Here is a 27,199-nt window from a genome sequence, read left to right on the forward strand (position 1 = left end):
AATTAAAGACTTCTTTGTAGGGCCACAATCATGGTCTATAATTCCTTCAAAGGCCAAGTTAACATTTATTTCTCAAATGTGTTTAATGTTGTGCTAAATTAGTACTGAACGAAAATGAAAATGAAAGATTACTCACTTACAGTCAACTTAATGAAGTAAGGCAATCTTTAATGAGCAATCTCAAACAGAAATGTGAGATTCAGAAAGGACCTACATAAAGGGCAATAGATAAGTACCTCGTGCAGTATTGAGAACAAATAATGAGAATTCTTGAATGAGAAGTCAGTAAGCATGGTCCATTAAATAGAAGAATCCATTTAAAGCTGAATAGTTGGTCAAGGAGCCTAATAGTTCGTAAAGGGCAGCATCCATCAACCCAAATCAATGTTTATTTCAAACATGTCACATTCATGTCTGTAGTGACATTTGTAACAAAATGTCTCCAGTTTGGAGATTTAAACCCTCAAGTGCTAAGAGCTCATATTGAGAAGTCATATATAGTGCTGTATTGGGTTACAGTAGTCTGGATATCAGTACATTTTATTTAAGGCAGGAGCTAAGAAGGTATCATGCACTCAAACCTTGATGTCGTGACCTGGGGTTGTAGAACATGTGTGTAATCATGTGCAGTGAAGTATAATGTTGTAGTATGTGGTGCAACATTCTTCTCCTACTCCTCCTTTCCCTCATTCTTGGGGTCACCGCAATGCTGATTGATCACTTATCTCCATCTCTTCCAGTCCCAAGGCATATAGGTCTCTCACCATCGCATCTTTCCATTTGGTCTCAGACCTTCCTCTTCTTTTTCTTCCTGGTGTCTTGCTATTTTCACTCACTCACTCACTCACTCACATTTCCTCTCTCCCTCTGTAACAGATGACCATACCATTTCAATCTCTTCTCAGCTACTTTCTTCGATACTGTAACAATCTTCAATGTAAAGTAAAGTAAAGTCGCCAAACTTCCAGATGGCCATAGGCTGCTTTCCCCTTTTAATCATAGAATTTACAGTGCAGAAGGAGGCCATTCGGCCCATCGAGTCTGCACCGGCTCTTGGAAAGAGCACCCTACCCAAGGTCAACTCCGCCACCCTATCCCCATAACCCAGTAACCCCACCCAACACTAAGGGCAATTTTGGACATTAAGGGCAATTTATCATGGCCAATCCACCTAACCTGCACATCTTTGGACTGTGGGAGGAAACCGGAGCACCCGGAGGAACCCCACGCACACACGGGGAGGATGTGCAGACTTCGCACAGACAGTGACCCAAGCCGGAATTGAACCTGGGACCCTGGAGCTGTGAAGCAATTGTGCTATCCACAAGGCTACCGTGCTGCCCCTTGTATTCGAATATTAGGACATTACAACAGCTGACGCTGGAAATTCTGCAGCAACATTTAAAATTAATTCAGCTAATCATAGAATTTACAGTGCAGAAGGAGGCCATTCGGCCCGTTGAGTCTGCACCTGCTCTTGGAAAGACCACCCTACTTAAGTCCATGCCTTCACCCTATCCCTGTAACCCCACCTCACCTTTTTTTGGACAGTAAGGGCAGTTTATCATGGCCAATCCACCTAACCTGCACATCTTTGGATTGTGGGAGGAAACCCACGCAGACATGGGGAGAACGTGCAGACTCCGCACAGACAGTGACCCAAGCCGGGAATCGAACCTGGGATCCTGGAGCTGCAAAGCAACTGTGCTAACCACTATGCTACCGTGCTGCCCAATCTAAAATTGTGACAAGAGACACAAAAGTGCTAGTCTTGTTAACGATGAGACATCTTTCACAAGAAAGTAACGGGCAAGGAAAGCTGTTCAGTCTATTCATTCATCTGCACACCCCAAAAAAAAAAAAAAATCCTAAAGCCGCCTCATTTCAGTATCCAGTTGTTCCAAGATTCACCTGGACTAGTTTTCGCGAAAAGAATTTCCGGACATCCCAAATTCACCCTTAAAATAAATTTCCACATTTGCTTTTTCCAGTCCCTCAAATATCTTGAGCACCTTGAAGGTCATTTGTCAGATTCCTTTCGAGCTTGAAAAGCCCAAGCTTCTCCAATTTCTCTTCTCCCCTCTCCTCCCAATGAAAGACCTTAGACACCCAAGTATCAGTACTATACATCTTCTCTGTACTGCCTTCAGCACTTCAATGTCTCTGCTCTTGTGATCAGACGCAGAAGACCTGGTCCAACAAGGAGCATGATTATAATTCACTATTTCAACCTGAGCTATTGAATATGTGATGTTTATTCTTTCCTCCAATTAATAGTTTTTCGGGGGGGGAGAGCTGACTGGTGGTGATTTAACCTGAGGATCACCACATCTCAGGCGAGGTTGAGAAGGCAGGGCCTTGATGAATGAAGGGATTGAACCCAAGCTGTTGGCCTCGCTCTGCATCACGAGCCAGCTGTCCAGCCAACTGAGCTAAACCGGCCCTCAATCGTCAATAACCCTCTGATGATTCCTGATTTTGTCCTTTCTTGATACTCCACATAGCATTCTCAGCATCCATATCTAATTAGTATCCTCTTATTTCTACTACATAGCCAGGCCGGTCTCACAACTGTTTTATTGATTCTTTCTTGACACAATACTTTTCTATCCCATAACAAACCACTGCACTTCTTCCAATTTCTCCAACCAGAGCTAATCCATCGCTTAATTCCCATTTCTCTATTCCACCTTCTGTCACCACTGACCCCAGGTTCTTGAAACTACTCATTTTCTCAAAGTCTTGATCCGTAATCTTTACACTTTCACTCTGATCCTCTTCCCTAGGTTCAAACTGACAGTCCACACAGGGTCTTTGGTCTACTGATATTCTCCAGATATTCAACCATGTTCTCACCAACCCCATCACATAGCTCAATGTCACCAGCAAACATTGTTGACCATGGCACTTGCCATCTCACTTGCACAGGTAGAACAACCATATCCATCAGGAAAAAGTAGGGGGCTCAGTGCTGATCCTTGGCGTAATTCAACTTTGGCTTCAAAACTCTCCCACTCTTCTTGGACGCTCCTTGCACATGTCCTATAATAGTCATGTGCACTTCTCAGGGACACCACGAATTCTAGTACATTTCTAGACTTTCTCCCTGGTCAACTGGTCACGCTCGTTCTAGATTGATAAGTACAATCTTCACATTGCATTGGCCTTCCCGGTATTTCTCCATCACGTGTCTCAAAACAAAATTGGCATTGGCGGTGCTTCTTCCAGGCATGAATGCAAAATGATCTTCATGGTTTTCCACTATTTTCCTCAGGGTGGGATCATCACGTCCCACCGAAGTCAATGGAGATTTGAATGGATTGCCACATCCGTCATGAGAAAATTGGTTGTGGTGCGGCCGGAAAGTCTCGGGGTCAATTTCTAGTCCATGACTCTCTCCCGTGTCTTGAAGTTATATGGTAGGAGTTTAATGCAATGCACTAATACCCCTTGGTATTACAATGTTAATGTAGAAGCACAAGGAACATGCAGCGAAGATTCAGCCCCATTTAACTAGATCATTTATATCTGTGTGAGGGGCTCAGACCTCACAGTGTATATATTTTATATAGATATGCTCATTGCTATTGCTAAAATTTCAAAAACGGAACAAAGCCCTTCAAAATGGCCGAAACTGTGTCTATCTATGACCCCAGAACAAGGAAGCTGCTTGGCAGTTTTAGGAAATCCCATACCTCGTTATCTCTGAGGATCCACTAATGACCCCTTGTGCACCTCACAGCCCACCTTCAAAGAGAGCTATATAAAGGCCATCTGCAATTAATAACTCAGGCTGGCCAGGTGGAGATGGAACGTCTGCTAAGACAAAAGCCCCACAACCTTCTTTTTCATTCCTAATTGTTGAGACATTTCATAGAATTTACAGTGCAGAATAGAATTTTGGCCCATCAAGTCTGCACCGACTCTTGGAAAGAGCACCCTACCCAAGGTCAACCCCTCCACCCTATCCCCATAACCCAGTAACCCCACCCAACACTAATTTAACAGTCATTGGAATTCAGATGATGGATACACATTCTTTTTCAAAGATGGTGGAGAGATGGCAGTCACATGACATAGGCCTCTGGCTTGTGGAACAGGTAATGTAACCTTGCTGAGCGGAAAAGTTCAGTCTGCTATTTATCAACTGACTTAGCAGCCTCACAGATAAGGTGCTGTGCCCAGGTTGAACACCTGGCTCCATACTGGAATGGCAGTTTACGCGCCTTCTGACCTTTTCTCCGAGCCCATCCATTTTGGGAAATAATCCATAGGCCTGCAAAGGAAATATTCATTCACCTGAAACATTCACTGATGTCCTCTCAAGGCTGCTCACATACCAGATGTAAATTCCAACTACCAATGATAACAGCAAGAGGGTGCTTGCCCTCAGTTCTAGGCAGAGGCCATACTCCAAATGGTCTGTTTTCCTTTTTTGATTGCCGGGATCTTGGCAGGGCCATTGTTTGTTGCCATCTTTGGTTGCCACTTGAGAAGGTAGTGGTAAGTGACCTATTTGTACTGCTGCAATTCATGTGGTGAAGGCACTCTTGCACAGCGGTGTGAGGGAGTATCCAGGAACGGAAGGGATGGCAATATTTTGAACAATGAGAAAATTGCAGTGGAACAGGTCTCCACCCTGCACCCCTTTCCTGACCTCTGCACCTGAGAAAAGATGAGGGAGGGGAGCAAATGTTCAGAGAAGCGGTCCCTGTTGCTGATTTGCAGCACTAATGGGCCTGCAATGGTAAAAACTACTTTGCCATTGATATGAGGAGATGATGCATGTGCTCTTAGGAATAATGCATATTGAAAACCTCATGCAGCCTTTGTCACACAGTCACTGGGGTAGTCAGATGAGTCAATAAGTGAGGGTTGTAGTTTGAATCACAGCTGTGGAGAACAGTAATTAGCTTTTACTTATTTTAGTTACATGACTATTTTAATGAAACACTAATGTACCAGACATTGAGTCAGAGATGGAAAAAATGATCGATTCGCTCCATAATGACTAACAGAATGTTTAAAAGTTGCCAAGTAGGAGTGAAACCATAGATACCTTGACTGGAATGATTGTCATTATGTAAGTTATCCTCTATTTCTGTACTCTTATACATGTAGACTAAGGTTTTAGTTTTCTTTTGACAGATATAGCTTGCACTGGATTTGCACTGGTGCTAGAAATAATGAATTGGTTCCCTCTTTCATTTCCAGATGCTTTCAGATTTAAGGTGACAGTGTATAATCTAGCTGACTACACTGTTTGCTTTCTGCCGAGATAAAGGATGGTATGATTGATGCTGTTGACCTCTTTGCCAATACATTGGGAAACAAGATAGCCTTGAGACAGGGAATGAGACAATGTGTCCTTATTGGTTTGTTATACACTTAATGGAAAGAGAAGGCATCTTGTGTTTTCTATATTAAGATACGCTGTGTGTATATGCAGGGAGTTAAATCCCCTCAAAGTGATGCTCGGTCAGGATCCCATCATCATCCCGTCCGCCCCTGCCTGATCCCTGGTGGTTTTGAAGGAAAAGGGAAGACCTGAATAGCGATCCGTTAAGGCATTTTATCATTCTAGTAAGCAATTGATTTCTGTTTTAAGCAAGGTTTGTGGATTTGAAAGGCAGCAAACCAATTTTCCAAGATTTGTGAACATCACTAGGGTCATCGAGGCGACTGCACAGTGGGCAGGCTGGAAAACCTTTAATTAGTGAAACTGAAGAGCAGCCATGGCCAGGTGAAAGGCCGATGTTCACAGTACTCCTTCTCAGAGGGTGCTTTCAGCGCTTTGCAGGTGAATCTCAATTTATTGGAAGTCACTTCATCCGTCTTGAGCTTTACTCACCTTCAGTTGCACTCTCCGGCTATCAGCCTTCACCACAACATGGGAGAACCTTATGCAGCTTCATCTTCAATAACTGGCAAGGAGCAAGAGGAGCAGCACCATCAACACCAATCCCAACACCACCAGCACTGATTGCCTTCTCCTCTGCCACACGCCACTCCACAGGGAGAAGGGGATGCACGCGGATCCAGTCCAAGGAGGCAATACCCCAACACAGGATGTACAGAGGGCCAGTTTTCTGAAAACCAGTGCCTGAGGAGGTCCAAGCTCTCATGAAAAGTCACTGCCATCTGCAGCTTCTGCAACAAGACTTCCTTCTCTATGGGCCAGGTGGGCACGCATTGTGAATGGCTATCGAGGCGCCTGTCACTGCTTCTTTGCCTCTCTCTGAGATTCTGTGCTCTCTTCTCCTGTGAAGAGAATAAGCAGACAGTTATGGGTGTTAGAAATACTTTGTGTGGATGGCAGAGAAGGACAATATTTGCGTAGGGTGACTTAGAGACATGGGTGTGATTTGGAAATAGTGTGAGGGTGAGTGTGAGTGCGAATGAAGGCTGTTCAGATATAAATGGGGGGAGGCGCCTGGAGAGAAAGGAATGAGTGGATCTGTAAGATGGATGAAAATGTTAAAATTGAGGCATTGCCAAACCAGGAACCAATGGAGAGCAGGGAGCACAAGGGTGATGGATGAACTGGACTCGGTGCAATTTAGGATACAGGCAGAAGGGTTTTAGGATGTTTAGCTATATAGTTTGGTTATTGGTGGAATTATAAAAGTCAGTTGTTTCATCTTTAAGACAAAGTGAATCATAGATTGATACAGCTCAGGAGGCCATTTGACCGAACGTGCCTGTGTCAGTTCACTGATAGAACAATCCAATTAGTCCTGCTCACTTGTTCTTTCCCCATAACCATGAATTTCTGCTCCTTTTCAAGTATTTGTTCAACTCCTTCTTGAAAGTTACAGTTGAATTTGAATCATAGAATTTACAGTGCAGAAGGAGGCCATTCGGCTCATTGAGTCTCCACCGGCCCTTACAAAGAGCACCCTACTGAAGCCCACGTATCTACCCTATCCCCGTTGATGTGCTGGGTACTCTGGATCTGTGGAGACTGCGTTTACCTTAGCAGTAACATAGACAGGCTACCAACACTTGTACGACTCTATTTTATTTAACTAAGATCTGTTGAACATACTTGCACTGTGGGTCGACACTATGTTAGATTGACTGAAGACCTATGCCTAACCTTACCAGCCTTTCCTGCTAGCACATGGTGGATGTTTGTGCTACTGACTGTGGGCTCTGTCTATCTCAGAGGCTGCATCCCGAATGAGCGGGAAAACTAGTGCCCTCTGTCTTTATAGTGACCGTGCCCTAACTGGTGATTGGCTGCTGTGTTGTGTGTGTTGATTGGTCTTGCAGTGTGTCAGTCAGTGTGTGTCTCTGCACCATCATATACTGATGTGTATATTATGACACCCTTAACCCAGTAACCCCCACTAGACATTTTTTGGACACTAAGAGCAATTTAGCATGGCCAATCCACCTAACCCGCACATGTTTGGACTGTGGGAGGAAACCGGAGACCCGGAGGAAACACACGCAGACACGGGGAGAAGGTGCAGACTCTGCACAGACAGTGACCCAGCCGGGAATCGAACCTGGGACCCTGGAGCTGTGAAGCAACTCTGCTAACCACTATGCTACCGTGCTGCCATTTTTCAATCACCTTTCCAGGTAGACCATGCTAACTCGCTGTATATGAAGAAAATTCTCCTCGCCTCCCTTATGGTTCTTTTGCTGACTCTCGGTCTTTTGGACACTGATGACCTTGATCGTGGAAAGTTTCTCCCAATTTAATCTCTCAAAACTCATTATAACTCTGAACATCTCTATTGTATCTCCCCTCGAAGAGAGGCATCTGAACTTTTATAGTTTCTCCACGTAACATTGGGTGGAGACTTACCTGTGGTGTGCCCATTCCCGATGGTGGAACAGGAAGTGAGCATCACTTCCCCCTCTTACTTTTTTCCCATTTCCCACACGATTACAATTAAAATGTAAAGTGCTGGCGACGTACATGGGAGACATGAGCGATTCCGCAATGGGAAACTCGCCGTCAGCTGACAGTGCAGCAGGCGGGTTATGAAAGAGTCTCCAGGACAAACAGGGAGGCACAGCGTCACGGTCAAAACCTTCCTGCCCAACTCCATTTCCATTAACATAACTTAATGAGAGCAAAGAGGTGACTTGGGTGTTTTGGAAATAAACATTTTACTTATAAGTATTTCACATTACGTTGGATTCATTTAAGCCATGTGTAGATCATTTTTATTTGTTGAGACTGGCATAGTTAGAGAGCTAAATGTACCAAATCACCTCATGGTTGGCACTGATGGTTACAGCGGAGTTAGGGACATTTCCTTTATTGTGGAAGAAACAATATTGTGATATTTCTTCACTCTTTCCTGAATGTCCATGTTCGTGTCAAATGCTGTCCTCGCCACTCTGTGGGATGTGACTGAACTTGCAGGCTCAGCTGACCCTCCCTTCCTTGCATTGTAAAGACGTTGACCATGACACCCCCCCCCCCCCCCCCTCAACCTGGTGTAGCGGGTTTTCCCATGGTAGATACATGGAGCCAATGGCCGCTGGTGGGATCTCCCAGTCCTGCCAACGTCAACAGGATTTTGCATGGCTCACCCACCCCGCCGCTGGGGCACTGCCTGGGGGGTGTGGGGTGGTGGGGTGGGAGGGGGGGTGTGGAGGGGAGGTGGTGTGGGGGAGGGGATGTGGGGGGGGGGGGGGAGGCAACTTTGGTGGGGCCTGAAGATCCTGCTGGCAGGAAGGCAAGTAAAATCCAACCCACTGCCTCTCCTGTAATGATATGTATATAGTCTGGATAGTGAAAGGTTAAAAATTACATCTCTGTGTTAATCTGGGGCAGCATGGTGGCACAGTGGGCCGCACTGTTGCTTCACAGCTCCAGGTCTCCAGGTTCGATTCCCGGCTTGGGTCACTGTCTGTGTGGAGTCTGCACGTTCTTCCCGTGTCTGCGTGGGTTTCCTCCGGCTGCTCCGGTTTTCTCCCACAAGTCCTGAAAGATGTGCTGTTAGATGAATTGGGTATTCTGAGATCTCCCTCTGTGTACCCGAACAGAATTCTGGGAACAGCATAAGGAGAAGCATGTTGAAAGCACAAGAAGAAGCTTAGTGTAGATAGTGTTAGAACGAGATTAGATCATAGTGTACTTAATAATAATAATCACTTATTGTCACACGTAGGCTTCACTGAAGTTACTGTGAAAAGCCCCTCATCGCCACATACCGCCGCCTGTTCGGGGAGGCCGGCACGGGAATTGAACCCGCACTGCTGGTCTTGTTCTGCATTACAAGCCAGCTGTCTGAGCCCACTATGCTAAACCAACCCCTAGATATAATATTGAGTATTGTAAGACAGATTCAATATAATTTAATTATTATCTGTAGCTCAGTAGAGTGTTCGAACTTCATTTAATTAGTAGTGTAATAATAAATTAATTTTGTTTCAATCTTTTGAAATCTTTGTCAACACTACATCAGGTCATTTTGGAAGAAAGGACAAAGAATACAACATATTTTCATAGTAATATAACATCTCCCAGTGAGAATAATTGAAATGTTGCCCATAAACTCAAAGCTCTGTAAGGACCCTGCCAGCCAACACTCTGAGATTGACATACATTTGGGCAGTCCTGACACTGCCCGTTATGTAGGCCTTATTTTCTTCCCTTGCCTGACTGTTCCCACCATCCTTTTTTTTTGGGGGGGGGGGTGTGCAGAAGTAGGTGGTCGTTGCAAATGTGGAATCATTAGAACAACTTTGAGTCAAATGGATAATTGAAGTTGCTGACAGTCTGGTTAGCTTGAGAGAGTGGCGAGGGAGGTGGCGGCAGGGTTAGTTGAGATTAACTTGCAAACTACAACCCTGCATGGATCAGTAATACACAAAGCAGTGAATCTACCAGGGAGACTTTTTTATTGGTAGCTTTTTAAACGGTGTGCTTTATTTTTTCTTCAAGGCCATAATTCCCATTCAACCACTGAATGAGGGGAACTAAAATCCTTTTGTGCAGAGAGAGTTGTCAGCATAGATTCCAGACAGGTCCAAGGATAAAAATTAAAATAAAGTCTTATTGATTTTTATAAGCTATTATATCTGAACTATAAATCACAGCAACGAAAAGATGTCAGCTTTTGAAAGTCTCCTACCGTGACAAGCACAATAAAACATGGCCTGAACCTAACTTAGTTTAGAACTGAAGTTTTGGAGAATTAGATTTTTATCCCTTAAATAGATGGACCAAATTGTTCTTGGAAAAAAACAAGCATAATCATATGGTAATGTATTGATTTCACTCTGCCTCTGGCCCTCAAGTGCTTAATATCTTGTTAAGTGCCGAGAAGATCTATGACCTGGTGGGTTAATCAACAGCCTTTGGCTATTCACTCTTTATGGTGTTAACTGGCTTAATGGGTGAAAGTGGCCATTGTGAGTTCATCCATCAGGACTCTGCAGTTGCCACATCAAAGCATCTGACTGCTTCTACAATGATTTCTCTGCTGCTCTATACTATAATCATTTCACTGTGCTGCTCAGTCTCAATAAGAAAACAATCTCTGATGTCCAAAGTTTGCCTTTAGCTGATTCAAACCCATGTCCCTGTCCCATATTGTGTTTCATCAGAACTTTTCTTTCTTGATATACATTTTTGATATAGTTTATCATCTTAAGTATCTCCAGCATAATGGCACTTACAACACAGAAACAGGCCATTTCATCCTACTGATCTACGTGAGTATTTATGCACCACGAGAGTCTCCTCTGGGCCTACTTCATCTCACTCTGTCAGCATTCCCTCCCATTCCCTCCCCTCTCATAACCTATCTAGAGTCCCTTGACGTGTACCTGTGTTATTCACTTCAGTACTTTATGTGCCAGCAAGTTCCACATTTTTACCACTTTCTGCGTAAAGAGGTTTCTCATGAATTCCTTGGGCGCGATTTAACGACCCTGTTGTGCTTGAGCGATTGTGCGACGTGGCCGTTAGATCGTGGGAGAGGCCAAAATCGGGAACCGCACCGGGCACCGATTGGTTTGCGATCTAACCGGCCCGCTTCCGTTGGCGAGATGAGGATCCCGCCGTGGTGGGGCTTGAAATCAATAATCACCAATTAAAGGCAACCTCCAAACTAATACCAGGAACAATCCCCTATCTAACAGCCTCCCGTGATCTAACCGCTTCCCCAGCAAGTGGTCACGCTGGTGCCAATTAGTACTCCTGTTTAAAACTGTGAAGTGGGGGCAGCACGGTGGCGCAGTGGATTAACACTGTTGCTTCACGGCGCCGAGGTCCATGGTTCGACCCCAGCTCTGGGTCACTGTCCGTGTGGAGTTTGCACATTCTCCCCGTGTTTGGGTGGGTTTCGCCCCCACAACCCAAAAATGTGCAAGGCTAGGTGGATTGAACACGCTAAATTGCCCTTTAATTGGAAATATTAATTGGGTACTCTAAATTTAAAAAGAAAATGTGAAGTGGGCAGAATGGCTGCTCTGGGGATCTGAGGAGGTGAGTGGGCATCTTTGAAGCTGGGCAGTGAGCCTGGGACACAGGCAGAGGCCCAGTGCTTGGGGGTGGGGGGGGGGCGAGACCCCAGGATGTGAGGGGGGGGGGGCGGAAAGACCCCAGGGGGGATAGCCTCGGTCGGGGGGGGGGGGGGGGTGGGCTGCCATCAATGGGGGGGTCGACACTGGGTGGGAAGGGATGGGTGTCCTGGATCGTACGCCTGTAATGGACACACCTCTGGCTAATGCCTATCTGTCCCACCGACCACCTATAACCTCCACTGACCATGGTAACCTCTGGGCACACAGCTGGAGGCTATTGCGAATAGGGAATTGGCAATCGTAGTAATATGAGCACTTCACAGCCCCCAAGTGGGGTGGACGTGAGAGTTACTGCCTGGCATTCCAACCAGATCATGAGGCGTGGACACTCTGCCTGAACACTGGAGGCTTCAACACCACAGAGGCAGAAGCCAACATCCAAAAACAAAAACCCAAGCACTGGGCCTCTGCACTGGGGCTATCCCCGCAACCAGAGGGTGGGTTTGTGGACTGGGGAGGGAAGCAGAGCTCGGTCCAGGTATTATTACCAGCGGGTGTCCGAGGTACAGGGTCGGGGATCCGGTGGTGTCTCATGCTGTGGCTAGGGGCTCATGTACAGAACATGTCGGATGGTGTGGGAACCCATGGGGGGACCGGCCTGGAAGCTATGGCTGATTGTCTGTCCCTCACCCTCGTCAATTCCTTACAGATATTACACGAGATGGATGATATTTATGACCCCGGAGAGGCTGCCCTCACGGTGTTGGTGGCAGGACAGGAGGCCAGACACTGGAGAAGGCAGTAGCAGAAGCATCGACAGAGGCGCAAGGCGGTGGCCCATGTTCAGTGGCCCGCCCCACACCTTGAGGACCTGACTGCCAGGAAAGGACCCAAAGGGGGATGCCGGAAAGGCCCAAAGTGTATCGGTGTTGCTAGTTGTTCGAACAGATGACGGACAGCATGTGCCGCCAAAAGGGGTTGATGCAGCACCTGTACCATGTCCTTGCAGACTTGGAACCATATGGTAGGAGGAGGATACCCACTCACGGTAGCTGACACGGTCACTGCAGCCTTGAACACTTATGCCTCAGGGCTCAAGCGGGGACTTGTGTGGCCTGTCCAAACCTACATCTCACAAGTGCATCCATGAGGTCACGAATGCCCTGTTTGCCTGGGCAGTAAGCTGTATAAACTTTGATCTGGACCAAGCCCAACACGCCTGGGCAGCAGGATTCTCCGTTATTGCCGGAATTCCCCAGGTCCAGGGGGTAATAGATGGCACGCATGTCGCTCGGTGTGAACCAGGACATCAGGAACAGGTTCCACTCCCTGAACATCTAGCTTGTATGGAACCACCACATGGACGATCATGCATGTGTCTGCAGGCTTCCCAGAAAATGTGCACGACAGCTACATCCTGAGGCAGTACGAGATCCCCGCACCTTCAAAGGACAACCCCAGGGTTGGCTCTTGGGGGATAAGGTGTACCGCTGAGGACCTGGATAATGACACCAGTGTGGAGGCAGCTGACCGATATGGAGACCCGATATAACGAGGCCCATGTGACCATCCAGGCTGGCATTGAGTGGTGCATTGGACTGCCAAAAATGTGGTTCCAATGCGTCAACCGCTCTGGTGGTGCCCTGCAATACACCCCCCGGAGGGTTGCCCACTTTGTGGTGGTTTGCTGTGCCCTCCACACCCTAGAACATCAGCGGGCCAATGTGCTGGAGGTGGAGGAGGAGGAACATGTGGCCACCTCAGAGAAGGAGGACGAGGACGTGCCAGTCCAGGAGGGGCTGGGGATCGAGTACGGGGAGGAACTGTGGGACCAGCCGAAGGATGGAGGACAGGCAGTAGCGACGAGGAACCGGCATGCCCGGAGGACCAGGGAGGCCCTCACGTAGGGCGTGGCTATGTCTGTCATCTAACGCCCTCCCCCCTTCCCACCCACCATTCCACCACGGCCATGCCCCCATCCCTCACACAACCCACCTCACTCCCTAGCCCCCCCCCCCCCCCCCCTGTCCTCCAACCACCCTGTTCTAGCCACCCAGGGTCTGTGCTACATCACACTAGGGTGATGGGCCTGTTTTGGTACTGTCAGCGGGTCCATGCTGAAGGCAGGAGGATGCTTACAACAATTGTCATGTGAGAGTACCTTTAAGACATGGATGTTTAAGCAATGCACCTTTAAGAAAACAGTGATGTCAGACAGTGGGTGGGGCTGAGCTCAGATCAGCCATTTTGTAGTTTAGTTTTGCAGTTTGAAAAGAGCTTGGGGAGTGTCTGTGTTTGCAGTGAGCTGGATCTCTGCCATGAAAGACTATCTCTGGATCATTTGGGTGATTTAAATTCATAATAGTAAAGCCTTTAACCTGATGTGATTCTGTTTAAAGGTGTTAAGTCTCTTGGAAGTTTGAAGGAACATTTTGAGGAATTATTTACTGTTGCAATATTTTCTGAGTTATCTTTGAAGTAAGAGGTGTTAAGAGATCCAATGTTTATTTAAGATGTTAAGTTGAGTTCATGGAATAAACATTGTTCTGTGTTTAAAAACCCACGTGTCCATAATTGTAATCCCACACCTAGGGAACAAGCCGTGTGCTAGGAAAAGCAACAAATCCATTAAAGGGAGAGGTAGGTTGAACTTCATGATACATTTTGAGGTTCTGAAAATGCCTCACCCATAACACCATTATGAGGTAAACACGGCAGCACATTGTTTACCAGGGTTCGATTCCTGCCTGTGTCACTTTCTGTGCGGAGACTGCATGTTTACCTCATGTCTGTGTGGATTTCCCGAGGAGGGGACCTGATGGAGGCCTTTAAAATTATGAAGGGATTTGATGGGGTTGGCTTAGAGAAGATGTTTCCATTTTTGAGGTATCCCAAACTAGGATTAAACAATGTAAGGTAATTGCCAATAAATACAATTAGGAATTTAGAATAAATCCCTTTCCTCAGAGAGGGGTAAAAAAGTTGAACTTAAGGGGCAGGATTCTCCGTCACCTGACGGCGGAATCGCGAAATGTGATTGGTGGAGAATCGGCTCCGATGCTGAAATTGAGGTGGGCATCGATTTCACACCAAATCTCAATTCTCCGTCGCCTCGATGCATCAATGCATTCCAGAACACACGTACAGTAAACACTATTTGCCTATCATTAGCGGGCCTGACCCAGTATTCTCCAGGGCTTCCGCGATTCTCTGCCCCTGATGGGCTGAATTCCTAACAGCGAGGTTCACTTGTGCTTTTAAAAATTGTGACACCGGCATCATGGATGTGAGGGAGAGAGAGGGGGTACGGAAAGTGTCCAACATCGCCATGGTGTGCTGACAGTCATGCCACTGGCCGAGGGGCTTCTGCCAGGGCTGGGGGAAGTAGCGGGGTGTGGCCAATAGGTGAGCTGTGGGGTCTGGATGGACGCGCAAGGAGCACCATTTCTGCAGCCTGCAAGGCAGCCATGCAGCTGCGCATGTCGCTGACTGCCCACTCTGAACTTAGGGCCACAGGTCATATAGGTGTCCCTCCAGGGCACCCCCCCTGTCATAATATACACGCAGGTATATGATGGTGCACAGACAGGCAGTGATTGACACACAGGATGACCAGTGAACACACAGAACACAGCAGCCAATCACCAGACAGGACACAACCACTATAAAGCCAGAAGGCACTAGTTTCCCGCTTTCTTGGGATCCAGCCTCTGAGACAGTCAGAGCCCGTGAGCAGCAACTAGAACATCCAGTCAGATAGTCTGGTCAGGTTAACCTCAGGTCTCCAGTCAAGTCAGCATAGTGTCAACCCGCAGTTAAAGTATGTATGATAGTTAAGAGTTCAATAAAATCGAGTTGCATTTCTTCAAGTGTTGGAAGCCTGTCTCTCTCACTGCTGCAGTAAACGCAGTCCTCGCAGGCCCGGCATACCCAACACATCATGGTACCAGTGAGTTATGCTCGAGTTTGACGGACCTACCTTGAGATAGTCTGCCTTTGACCAGCGATCAGCCATCCGGTAACATGGACAGCGTCCGCCCTCCCCCGCAGCTCCGCATCGCCGGCAACATCGGTGACCCCCTAGGTGCCCTCTGGCCCCAGCCGACCCATCAGCGGGATGGGCATGCTCCAGTGCAACCAGTGCCATCTTGTTGGCTGGAATGAGTGTGTGCGCGGGGATTGTAATGTGTCTATGCGGCTGCAGCTTGTCAGCCTCCCAAGTGTCAATCATGAATCCCACACTGTTTCTGATTGGAATCAATTGTGTTCCACGCGATGCCGGTGCTTTCCCCTCCACAGTCACTGAATCGATCCCGGTTCAGCACCAGTCCACAAATCCTGCTCCAGCATCAACACTCAGTCTCAGGAACGGAGAGTCCCGCCCAAGGTCTTTAGTATACTGCATTAAGGATGATCTAGATAGGCACATGAAGAAGGAAGAAATAAAAGGGAATGCTGATAGATTTAGATGTAATAAGGAGGCAGGAGGCTTTGGAGGAACATAAATGTTCGAGGAGTTTGGCTGAATACTACCAATTCCATTTACTGTTTTATCACAGCATCCAACTGGAAACTCCTGCCTAGTGTAGCTACACCTTAACCAGCTTCCAATCTTAGCTATCTGGCAGAAAACACATTGCAACACAAAATACAGCCATCACCGAAAAGCTAATGATGTAACTGCTGATCTGTGGCTTTTAAGCCCCCCCCCCAAGGGAGCCGGCTGGAACCACAGATTGATGATGACTCAATCTGTCAATAAAATTAGCCAAATTCAATTAATCCATAAATGAAAAATAACACAAGCTCCACTAATTGGTTATGGTACTCCTGAATTTATTTTATAACGCAATTAGTAAATTAATGTCCTGTCCAATACATCTCTTAGAATTGATCCAGGTTCGGCTCAAGGAATAACTGACTCCCTTATCCTTAGTTGCAATAAAGGGAAGACTCAGATATACCCCAGTGAAAATGAAACATGGATTAATTCAACAAAAAAAATGCATTGGATAGGGCAATCTTTTATATTGTGATACTCTCCAATCCGGAAATCCTATATCCAGAAACACTGGAGTTGTTCAGAATTTCTTTGAGCATGACCACACAATTCCCAGACTTGCCACTTGGGGCACTATAGTCAATCTGATGACCCTTATTGTACCAATGGTTCTGCCTTAACTGAAGATGAGTGTTACAGCTTTTGGTTGTTTCAATGGGAAGACTGCAGGAAAGTGTGAGGCAAGATGGATGATGGTGGAAACAATGTTGGTTCATTTAGGTAAGAATTAAAATTAAAACTCAAAATTGATAGTACATTGCCAGCCTTTCCCGGCAAGGAAATGGTTCTCAGTTTCTTTTATATTTAATGTTTAGTAAATAATCATTCCCTTACTTTCCCCAGCCTAACCTTTTTTGACAGTGCATATTCTGGGTCACATGAAACCACACGCCCTCTCGATATCACTTGTATCATTTTGCAGTATAGTACTTTCGAAACATAGACACAGTATTTAGATAAATAAAACAATTTTTATTCATGTCACTGTTTTATGCCTGAGGTATAAATTTATATCTGATTCACAAACCTCTGGTTAGGCATTCTAACATTATTCTATAATGCAGAAATTTCCCAAATCCAGAAATGATTTGCTCCCAAGGATCCTGGACTGGGGAGTTTACAGTGTAGCAAAGTTCTAAATTGCAATAGGCAATTGGTAGTAAACGGAGAACACATTTGGCTTGACTTTTATTTAAAGGGAGGGTTTCGTCACAGCGACACGTTGCTTGGTCTGCAGAGAAAAGGTAATGAAATCAGAGGGCAATGCCTTGAGCAGGGTAACTATGCTACTGTAGATTCCTTTAATGCTTCCTTAAAATCCACCGCTAGTGTCAAGCAAAGATCAACTAGAGACTGACTACAGAGAACATGGGATGAACGAACTGATTTTCTAGGCATTTTCCACTTGTGCATGTCTAGGAACTATTTAGGTGGTGTAGTGGACATCACAAGTCCCAGCCATCAATCGCATTTGAAGACCACACTGCTATAAGTCTATTTTAATTCTTTCATGGGATGTGGGCGTCACTGGCTAGGCCAACACATTTATTGCCCATCCCTACTTGCCCTTGAGAAGGGAATTGATTTTAAGCACACCATTTGCATTTTATGACTATCCTCAACTCACCTTATTTTGTTGAACAAATAATCCTGATATATGTAAATGCTGAATGTTAAGAAAATAATTTAACATAATTAATAAACAAAAGCAAGACTAATTTGCGACAAATTAATCTGAAATTAAACTAAATCCAATTACCTAAATTTTAAGTAATTATATCATCTCTACAGCTGATCTAGAAACTGAAAGTATACCAGCCAGTCGGGTTCCGAAAGTAAAGGGCTGGATTCACCGTTTCACAACCGAGGGGCGGGATTCTCTGATCCTGAGACTAAGTGCTCGCACCATCGTAAACGCGGTGGGGGGTCGGAGAATCCCGCCCATGATTCCTTTCCATCCTTCCTACACATTCCACTTCTCACAACCCTTTGCTATCTCTCACCGCGGGAGAAATAGGCACAAAGTTCCAGGGCGAGGCTGAGGACTCGAGGTAGATCCGTTGCCATTGCTGCATTGACCACTGTGGAGGGAACAGGCTCTGAGACACAAGCAGGGTTATACTGTCTTGACGTGGGCATGGCTAATGGAGAGATGGATTCTCCTACATACCTGGTGACAATATTAGGTATCACACCTGCACTCGCTACATAAATCTCACACATTTACTTCACCGTTAATTGAAATGTAATAATATGCACAATATAGAGTTGGAACCCTTTTCCCGAGACAGCAAATAATTCTGATTTTAATCTCCCATTGATCGTTCAAGAGTAATCAATCGTTTGTTCAGCATCTTAGCTGAACCTCCTCCCTTCAGTGTGACTTTGGCGAGCTGCCAAGACCCTTGGGACACACTGCTCAGAGTTCCCAGTCGGGAGGTAGTCATTTACTGTCTCAGCCATGCCCTCCTCCTCCATGTGCAAAGTTCCATTTTGGTCCTTAATTGGTCCGACTCCTCCTTTTCCTACCCTTTTCATAGAATCATAGAATTTACAGTGCAGAAGGAGGCCATTTGGCCCATCGAGTCTGCAGCCACCCTTGGAAATAGCTCCCCACCTCCATCCTATCCCCATAACCCAGTAACCCCACCTACTCTTTTTAGACACTAAGGGGCAATTTATCATGGCAAATCCACCTAGCCTCCACATCTTTGGAATGTGGGAGGAAACCGGAGCACCCGGAGGAAACCCACGCAGACACGGGCTGACCGTGCAAATTCCACACAGTCACCCGGGGCCGGAATTGAACCCGGGACCCTGGGGCTGTGAGACAGCAGTACTACTTACATGTCTACAGAATACCATTGAATGCTATTTTATGTTAGCTGCTAGTTTTGTATCATATATTCTTCGCTTCTCATTCCTTTTCTTCACTCCCTCTCCTAAACGTTCCATATTCAGCCTGGTTCTCCCTAGTTTTATCAACCTGACATCTGTCATATGCTTTTTTTTTCTGCTTCATCTTACTCTCTATCACTGTGTTCACTGCTCTCCTCCCGCACTGCTCCAGACTGTGCTCACTGCTCCCCTCCCACACTGCTCCACACTGTGTTCACTGTTCTCCTCCCGCACTGTGTTCACCACTCTCTTCCTGCACTGCTGCACACTTTGTGCACCACTCTTTCCTGCAATGTGTTGTTATGGGCCAGGGTTTTGTAGCCACCTGGGTTGGCCACTTCCCGACTTAAAATGGAGATCTGCAAAGACTACAGGGAAAGACTACAGGGAAATTCAGTCAACAAAGGTAAAAACTAGCAAGTGCAAAAATCCTGTGTATTAGAACTTGCAAAAACCCACACAGCACTGAAACTCACAGCCATCTGCATACTAATGAGCGATCCCCGGGTACAATTGAAACATGTAAGGTGAATAAGACCAAGCCAGACTCCTCGGCGCCAGCAGGAGTCAAGCCAAAGGAAGGCCAATGGACACTCAGCGACTGCCCAGCGATCAGGGAACAACTTCAGTATTGGAGAAATCGATCCAAGTGATCGGAACGTAGTCCAATCACTTGGAACCAGATACAGGTTCCGCCCCGAATGGTGCGAAGCCCCTGGGGACTATAAAGTAGAGCCCCCAAGTTCAAATCATCCTTCTTGGCAGGGTCACTCAGCAACTCGAACCAACCCTTGACAGTGAACTGCCAGGCTGCCGCAACAACCAAGTAAGTCTCCAGTCAATGCTCGCTATGAGATCGGCGCTCCGAGCTACCAGTCCATACCAGCTTATGAATCCTGCAGACTCAGAATCGAAAAAAAGGCCATTTGTTCCCCTGACCTGGTGGGCCAGTTCCGAAGCTAAGTATAGGCCTTTTAGTGATAGAGATAATCTAGTAAGTAGAGTTTTATGTATGAGTAGTGATTTACTGTGTATAATAAATGTGTTTTGATTTGAATCTTACTAATTGGTGTGTTGAGTTATTGATCAGCACTTGAACTTGAACCTCGTGGCGGTATCATTAAGATACCTGGCGACTCTAGAGCAAAGGTTATAGAAACGGAGCAAATTCAGTAAAGACCCAACGGGCAACAAATTAAGAGCCAACCATACTTAGCAACAGTTTAGAGAACCCCAAAGTGTATCATGGAGTTCACCTGACCCACAACTTTTAATAGGTTGTGGTACGGGGAGCACACGGCCCACTCTACAGGTGTGGTATACCAGAAATCGCAAAGTATTTTTTAAAGCAAACCAATATTTATTCCATGAACTCAAGTTAACCTTTTTAAACATAGTGAACATCTTTGCAACCATTAATTCAAATACCCACCCAAAAAAAAGAATACAACACTAAGTATCCTTAATAAATTCCCAAACAACATCCATAAGACTTAAAAAACATCTTTGAACAGAAGTGATGTGTTATGTACTCTGGGATAACACAGGCTGCAACTTGATGCTGCTTTAACCAAAAGATACTCCATACCTTGAAGTTAGTTCAATCTGATTTATTGAACCAGCAGCACAGTTAGCACAGTTCTCTATGAGTTCGACTCTCTGCTAACCTAAGTGTGGTTACTCTGTCTGACTGAACCAGACTAGCTCTTAGCCCCGTGCTGGAGGTGTGATACTGCACATACACCCTGACTCACTCTGAAGATATTCATGAGTGGAACGAGGTGCAGTGTGAGTGTCTCGTGCCTTTTATAGTGAGATACTAACCCTGAGTGTCCTGCCTGCTCATTGGTCATGACCTGTCCTCTGCGTTCATAGAATATGGAACGATACAGCGCAGTACCGGCCCTTCGGCCCACGATGTTGCACCGAAACAAAAGCCATCTAACCTACACTATGCCATTATCATCCATATGCTTATCCAATAAACTTTTAAATGCCCTCAATGTTGGCGAGTTCACTACTGTTGCAGGTAGGGCATTCCACGGCCTCACCACTCTTTGCGTAAAGAACCTACCTCTGACCTCTGTCCTATATCTATTACCCCTCAGTTTAAAGCTATGTCCCCTTGTGCCAGCCATTTCCATCTGCGGGAGAAGGCTCTCACTGTCCACCCTATCTAACCCCCTGATCATTTTGTATGCCTCTATTACGTCTCCTCTTAACCTTCTTCTCTCCAACGAAAACAACCTCAAGTCCATCAGCCTTTCCTCATAAGATTTTCCCTCCATACCAGGCAACATCCTGGTAAATCTCCTCTGCACCCGCTCCAAAGCCTCCACGTCCTTCCTATAATGCGGTGACCAGAACTGTACGCAATACTCCAAATGCGGCCGTACCAGAGTTTTGTACAGCTGCAACATGACCTCCTGACTCCGGAACTCAATCCCTCTACCAATAAAGGCCAACACTCCATAGGCCTTCTTCACAACCCTATCAACCTGGGTGGCAACTTTCAGGGATCTATGTACATGGACACCTAGATCCCTCTGCTCATCCACACTTCCAAGAACTTTATCATCAGCCAAATATTCCACATTCCTGTTATTCCTTCCAAAGTGAATCACCTCACACTTCTCTACATTAAACTCCATTTGCCACCTCTCAGCCCAGCTCTGCAGCTTATCTATGTCCCTCTGTAACCTGCTACATCCTTCCACACTGTCGACAACACCACCGACTTTAGTGTCGTCTGCAAATTTACTCATCCACCCTTCTGCGCCTTCCTCTAGGTCATTGATAAAAATGACAAACAGCAACGGCCCCAGAACAGATCCTTGTGGTACGCCACTTGTAACTGAACTCCATTCTGAACATTTCCCATCAACCACCACCCTCTGTCTTCTTTCAGCTAGCCAATTTCTGATCCACATCTCTAAATCACCCTCAATCCCCAGCCTCCGTATTTTCTGCAATAGCCTACCGTGGGGAACCTTATCAAACGCTTTACTGAAATCCATATACACCACATCAACTGCTCTACCCTCGTCTACCTGTTCAGTCGCTTCAAAGAACTCGATAAGGGTTGTGAGGCATGACCTACCCTTCACAAAAGCCATACTGACTATCCCTGATCATATTATTCCTATCTAGATGATTATAAATCTTGTCTCTTATAATCCCCTCCAAGACTTTACCCACTACAGACGTGAGGCTCACCGGTCTATAGTTGCCGGGGTTGTCTCTGCTCCCCTTTTTGAACAAAGGGACCACATTTGCTATCCTCCAGTCCTCTGGCACTATTCCTGTAGTCAATGATGACATAAAAATCAAAGCCAAAGGTCCAGCAATCTCTTCCCTGGCCTCCCAGAGAATCCTAGGATAAATCCCATCAGGCCACGGGGATTTATCTATTTTCAGCCTGTCCAGAATTGCCAACAACTCTTCCCTACGTACCTCAATGCCATCTATTCTAATAGCCTGGGTCTCAGCATTCTCCTCCACAATATTATCTTTTTCCTGAGTGAATACTGACGAAAAATATTCATTTAGTATCTCACCTATCTCTTCAGACTCCACACACAACTTCCCATCCCTGTCCTTGACTGGTCCTACTCTTACCCTAGTCATTCGCTTATTCCTGACATACCTGTAGAAAGTTTTTGGGTTTTCCTTGATCCTACCTGCCAAATACTTCTCATGTCCCCTCCTTGCTCGTCTTAGCTCTCTCTTTAGATCCTTCCTCGCTACCTTGTAACTATCCATCGCCCCAACTGAAACTTCACACCTCATCTTCACATCGGCCTCCTTCTTCCTCTTAACAAGAGATTCCACTTCTTTGGTAAACCACGGTTCCCTCGCTCTACGCCTTCCTCCCTGCCTGACCGGTACATACTTATCAAGAACACGCAGTAGCTGATCCTTGAACAAGCTCCACTTATCCAGTGTGCCCAACACTTGCAGCCTACTTCTCCAACCTATCCCCCCCAAGTCACGTCTAATGGCATCATAATTGCCCTTCCCCCAGCTATAACTCTTGCCCTGCGGTGTATACTTATCCCTTTCCATCACTAACGTAAACGTCACCGAATTGTGGTCACTGTCCCCAAAGTGCTCTCCTACCTCCAAATCCAACACCTGGCCTGGTTCATTACCCAAAACCAAATCCAACGTGGCCTCGCCTCTTGTTGGCCTGTCAACATATTGTGTCAGGAAACCCTCCTGCACACACTGTACAAAAAACGACCCATCTATTGTACTCGAACTATATCTTTTCCAGTCAATATTTGGAAAGTTAAAGTCTCCCATAATAACTACCCTGTTACTTTCGCTCATATCCAGAATCATCTTCGCCATCCTTTCCTCTACATCCCTAGAACTATTTGGAGGCCTATAGAAAACTCCCAACAAGGTGACCTCTCCTTTCCTGTTTCTAACCTCAGCCCATACTACCTCGGAAGATGAGTCCCCATCTAGTATCCTCTCCGCCACCGTAATGCTGCTCTTGACTAGCAGCGCCACACCTCCCCCTCTTTTGCCTCCTTCTCTGAGCTTACTAAAACACCTAAACCCCGGAACCTGCAACATCCATTCCTTTCCCTGCTCTATCCACTTCTCCGAAATGGCCACAACATCGAAGTCCCAGGTACAAACCCATGCTGCCAGTTCCCCTACCTTATTTCGTATACTCCTAGCATTGAAGTAGACACACTTCAAACCACCTACCTGAACACTGGCCCCCTCCTGCGACGTCAAATCTGTGCTCCTGACCTCTATACTCTCATTCTCCCGTACCCTAAAGCTACAATCCAGGTTCCCATGCCCCTGCTGCATTAGTTTAAACCCCCCCAAAGAGCACTAACAAATCTCCCCCCCAGGATATTTGTGCCCCTCAGGTTCAGGTGTAGACCATCCTGTCTGTAGAGGTTCCACCTTCCCCAGAAAGAGCCCCAGTTATCCAGAAATCTGAATCCCTCCCGCCTGCACCATCCCTGTAGCCACGTGTTTAATTGCTCTCTCTCCCTATTCCTCATCTCATTATCACGTGGCATGGGCAACAACCCAGAGATAACAACTCTGTTTGTTCTCGTTCTGATCTTCCATCCTAGCTCCCTGAAAGCCTGCCTGACATCCTTGTCCCCTTTCCTACCTATGTCGTTAGTGCCAATGTGGACCACGACTTGGGGCTGCTCTCCCTCCCCCTTAAGAACCCGGAAAAGACGATCCGAGACATCACGTATCCTTGTACCTGGGAGGCAACATACCAAACGTGAGTCTCTCACGCTCCCACAAAATCTCCTATCTGTGCCCCTGACTATCGAGTCCCCAATTACTAATGCTCTGCTCCTCTTCCCCCTTCCCTTCTGAGCAACAGGGACAGACTCCGTGCCAGAGGCCCGTACCCCATGGCTTAACCCTGATAAGTCGTCCCCCCCACAAGTATCCAAAGCGGTATACTTGTTTCTCAGGGGAACGACCGCAGGGGATCCCTGCACTGACTGCTTCTTCCCAGTCCCTCTTACAGTTACCCATCTATCTCCAATCTTTGGTGTAACTAATTCCCTGAAGCTGCTATCTATGACCCCCTCTGCCTCCCGAATGATCCGAAGTTCTTCCAACTTCAGCTCCAGTTCCCTAACTCGGTCTTGGAGGAGCTGGAGATGGCAGCACTTCCTGCAGGTAAAATCAGCAAGGACACTAACGGCATCCCTCACCTCAAACATCCTGCAGGAGGAACATTGCACTCCCTTCCCTGCCATCCCTCTAACCTTCAACCAAGATCTGGCTAACAACTAAATTAAAAAAAAAAATAATAATAATAATACAATATGGTACTTACCTCACACCACTGGGTCTTATTATTAGGTTAGAGGAGGAGGGCGGGTGGGAGACACTACACGTGTAGTCTCGGGTTTCCTCTCCACCAGAATTTATTGGTGAGGGACTTCCCAGAGGTCCGCGGGTCGAACTTCCTGTTCCCGCCTTAAAAAAAAATACAACAGCAAAGAGGAACAGAAACGGGACCAGGTAAGTGTTTACTTAAATACTCACCCACCAGCAGCCCCCGCACTCCGCTCCCGCTGAAACTCCAAGAGATGCTCCTGCAAGGTAAGTTATTTTAAACTTCAGTACTCACCCACCAGCAGCCTCTGCACTCCGCTCCTGCTGAAACTCCAAGTGATTGCCCCTGCAAGCTAAGTTATTTTAAACCTAAATACTCACCTACCGGCAACCCCTGCACGCCGCTTCCCAGAAGTCCGCGGGTCGAACTTCCTGTTCCCGCCTTAAAAAATAAAATTAAAAAAAAAATACAACAGCAAAGAGGAACAGAAACGGGACCAGGTAAGTGTTTACTTTAAATACTCACCCACCAGCAGCCCCCGCACTCTGCTCCCGCTGAAACTCCAAGAGATGCTCAGATGTTGGAGACAGGAGGAGGTTTCACCTTCACTTCCGCTGTGACATCACAATGGTGCCTGTCACATTAGCTGCCTGTCTGTCTATCATTATGTTTGCATATCATGACATCCCCTTTTTCTTTGTATGTTCTGTTGGCATGTGGAAATGTATATACAAGTGGTGTCATAGACTAACATATTTACAAACGGTGGCATATGTGTACATATTTACATGTGAAGACAGCTGTCTAATGCGAGAAAACAGGACATAACGAATAACACAAGTGTTCATAAGTCCAGTCTCTGGGGCTTGCGTCTGATCCTTGTCGACCGCCGGAGAGGTGGTGGTGGGGACGACGGCGCCTTGACAGGCGGGATGGAAGCCTGACTGGTGGCCTCGTAGTTCGAGGTATCAGGAGGTGGCAAAATAACGGACGGAAACGTAGAAGAAAGCGGTTGCGGGCAGGCAACCTTGCGCAGTGCCCGTCTGTTGCATCGCACAACAGAACCATCAGCCATACGTACAAGGGGGACGCAGCCTGTCAAACCATGCGGAACCTTGATCCTGACAGTGTCTGTCGGGGATAACACGGGCAAATCGGTGGCATGAGCATCATAGCCTGCTTTTGCTGGTTTCGGAGCTGCTGCACCTTCTGCAGCACCGGGAGGTGATCCAGGTTGGGCAAGTGTATGGCTGGAAGTGTCGTCCGCAGGTCCCTGTTCATCAGGAATTGAGCCAGCGACATGCCAGTGGACAGTGGGGTCGCCCTGTATGCAAGCAGCGTGAGGTAGATATCAGAAGCAGAATCCGCGGCCTTGCAGATGAGCTGTTTCACAATGTGCATTCCTTTTTCAACCTCCCATTGGACTGCGGATAGTGTGGGCTGGAAGTGACATGTTTGAAATGGTATGACTTGGCAAACATAGACCACTCGTGGCTGTTGAAGCACGGGCCATTGTCACTCATGACAGTGAGTGGGATACCATGCCTGGAGAATGTCTCCTTACAGGCCTTGATGACGGTCCGAGAAGTGAGGTCGGAGAGCTTCACGACTTGAGGGCAACTGGAGAAATAGTCAATAATCAACACGTAGTCAGACCATTCGCAAGAAAGAGGTCGATGCCAACCTCGGACCACGGGGAGGTCTCGATCTCATGCTGCTGGAGGGTCTCCTTGCTCTGCGCTGGCTGGAAGTGTTCACAGGTCGCACAGTTGAGGACCATGTTCGAGATGTCCCGGTTAATACCGGGCCAGGAGACAGCCTGCCTGCCTCTGCGTCTGCACTTCTCGACGCCCAGGTGTCCCTCATGGATTTGGCGGAGCACCAAGCTCTGGAGACTGAGTGGAATGACAATCCGGTCCAGCTTGAGGAGGATACCATCAATCACCATCAGGTCGTCCTTTACATTGTAAAATTGAGGGCACTGCCCTTTCTGCCAGCCATTGGCGAGGTGGTGCATGACACACTGCAAGAGGGGGTCTTTGGCTGTCTCCTCGCGGATACGGACCACCTTCTCATCAGACGCCGGGAGGGTGCTAGCACACAGCTGCACCGGTGATTCAATCTGCCGGATGATTTCCAGCGGTTCACTAGGCAATGTGATGGAGCGGGACAATGCATCAGCGATGATGAGCTCCTTGTCAGGCGTGTACACTAAGTCAAAATTGTACCTTCTGAGTTTGAGGAGGAGGCACTGCAACCGAGGCGTCATGTCGTTCAGGTCCTTGTGGATAATGTGGACCAGAGGCCTATGATCCGTCTCAACAGTGAATGTCGGCAGGCCGTAGACATAGTCGTGAAACTTGAGAATTCCAGTGAGAAGACCCAGGCATTCCTTCTCTATT

This window comes from Scyliorhinus torazame, chromosome 17, assembly GCF_047496885.1.
Source record: "Scyliorhinus torazame isolate Kashiwa2021f chromosome 17, sScyTor2.1, whole genome shotgun sequence".
In the NCBI taxonomy this organism is placed as follows: domain Eukaryota; kingdom Metazoa; phylum Chordata; class Chondrichthyes; order Carcharhiniformes; family Scyliorhinidae; genus Scyliorhinus; species Scyliorhinus torazame.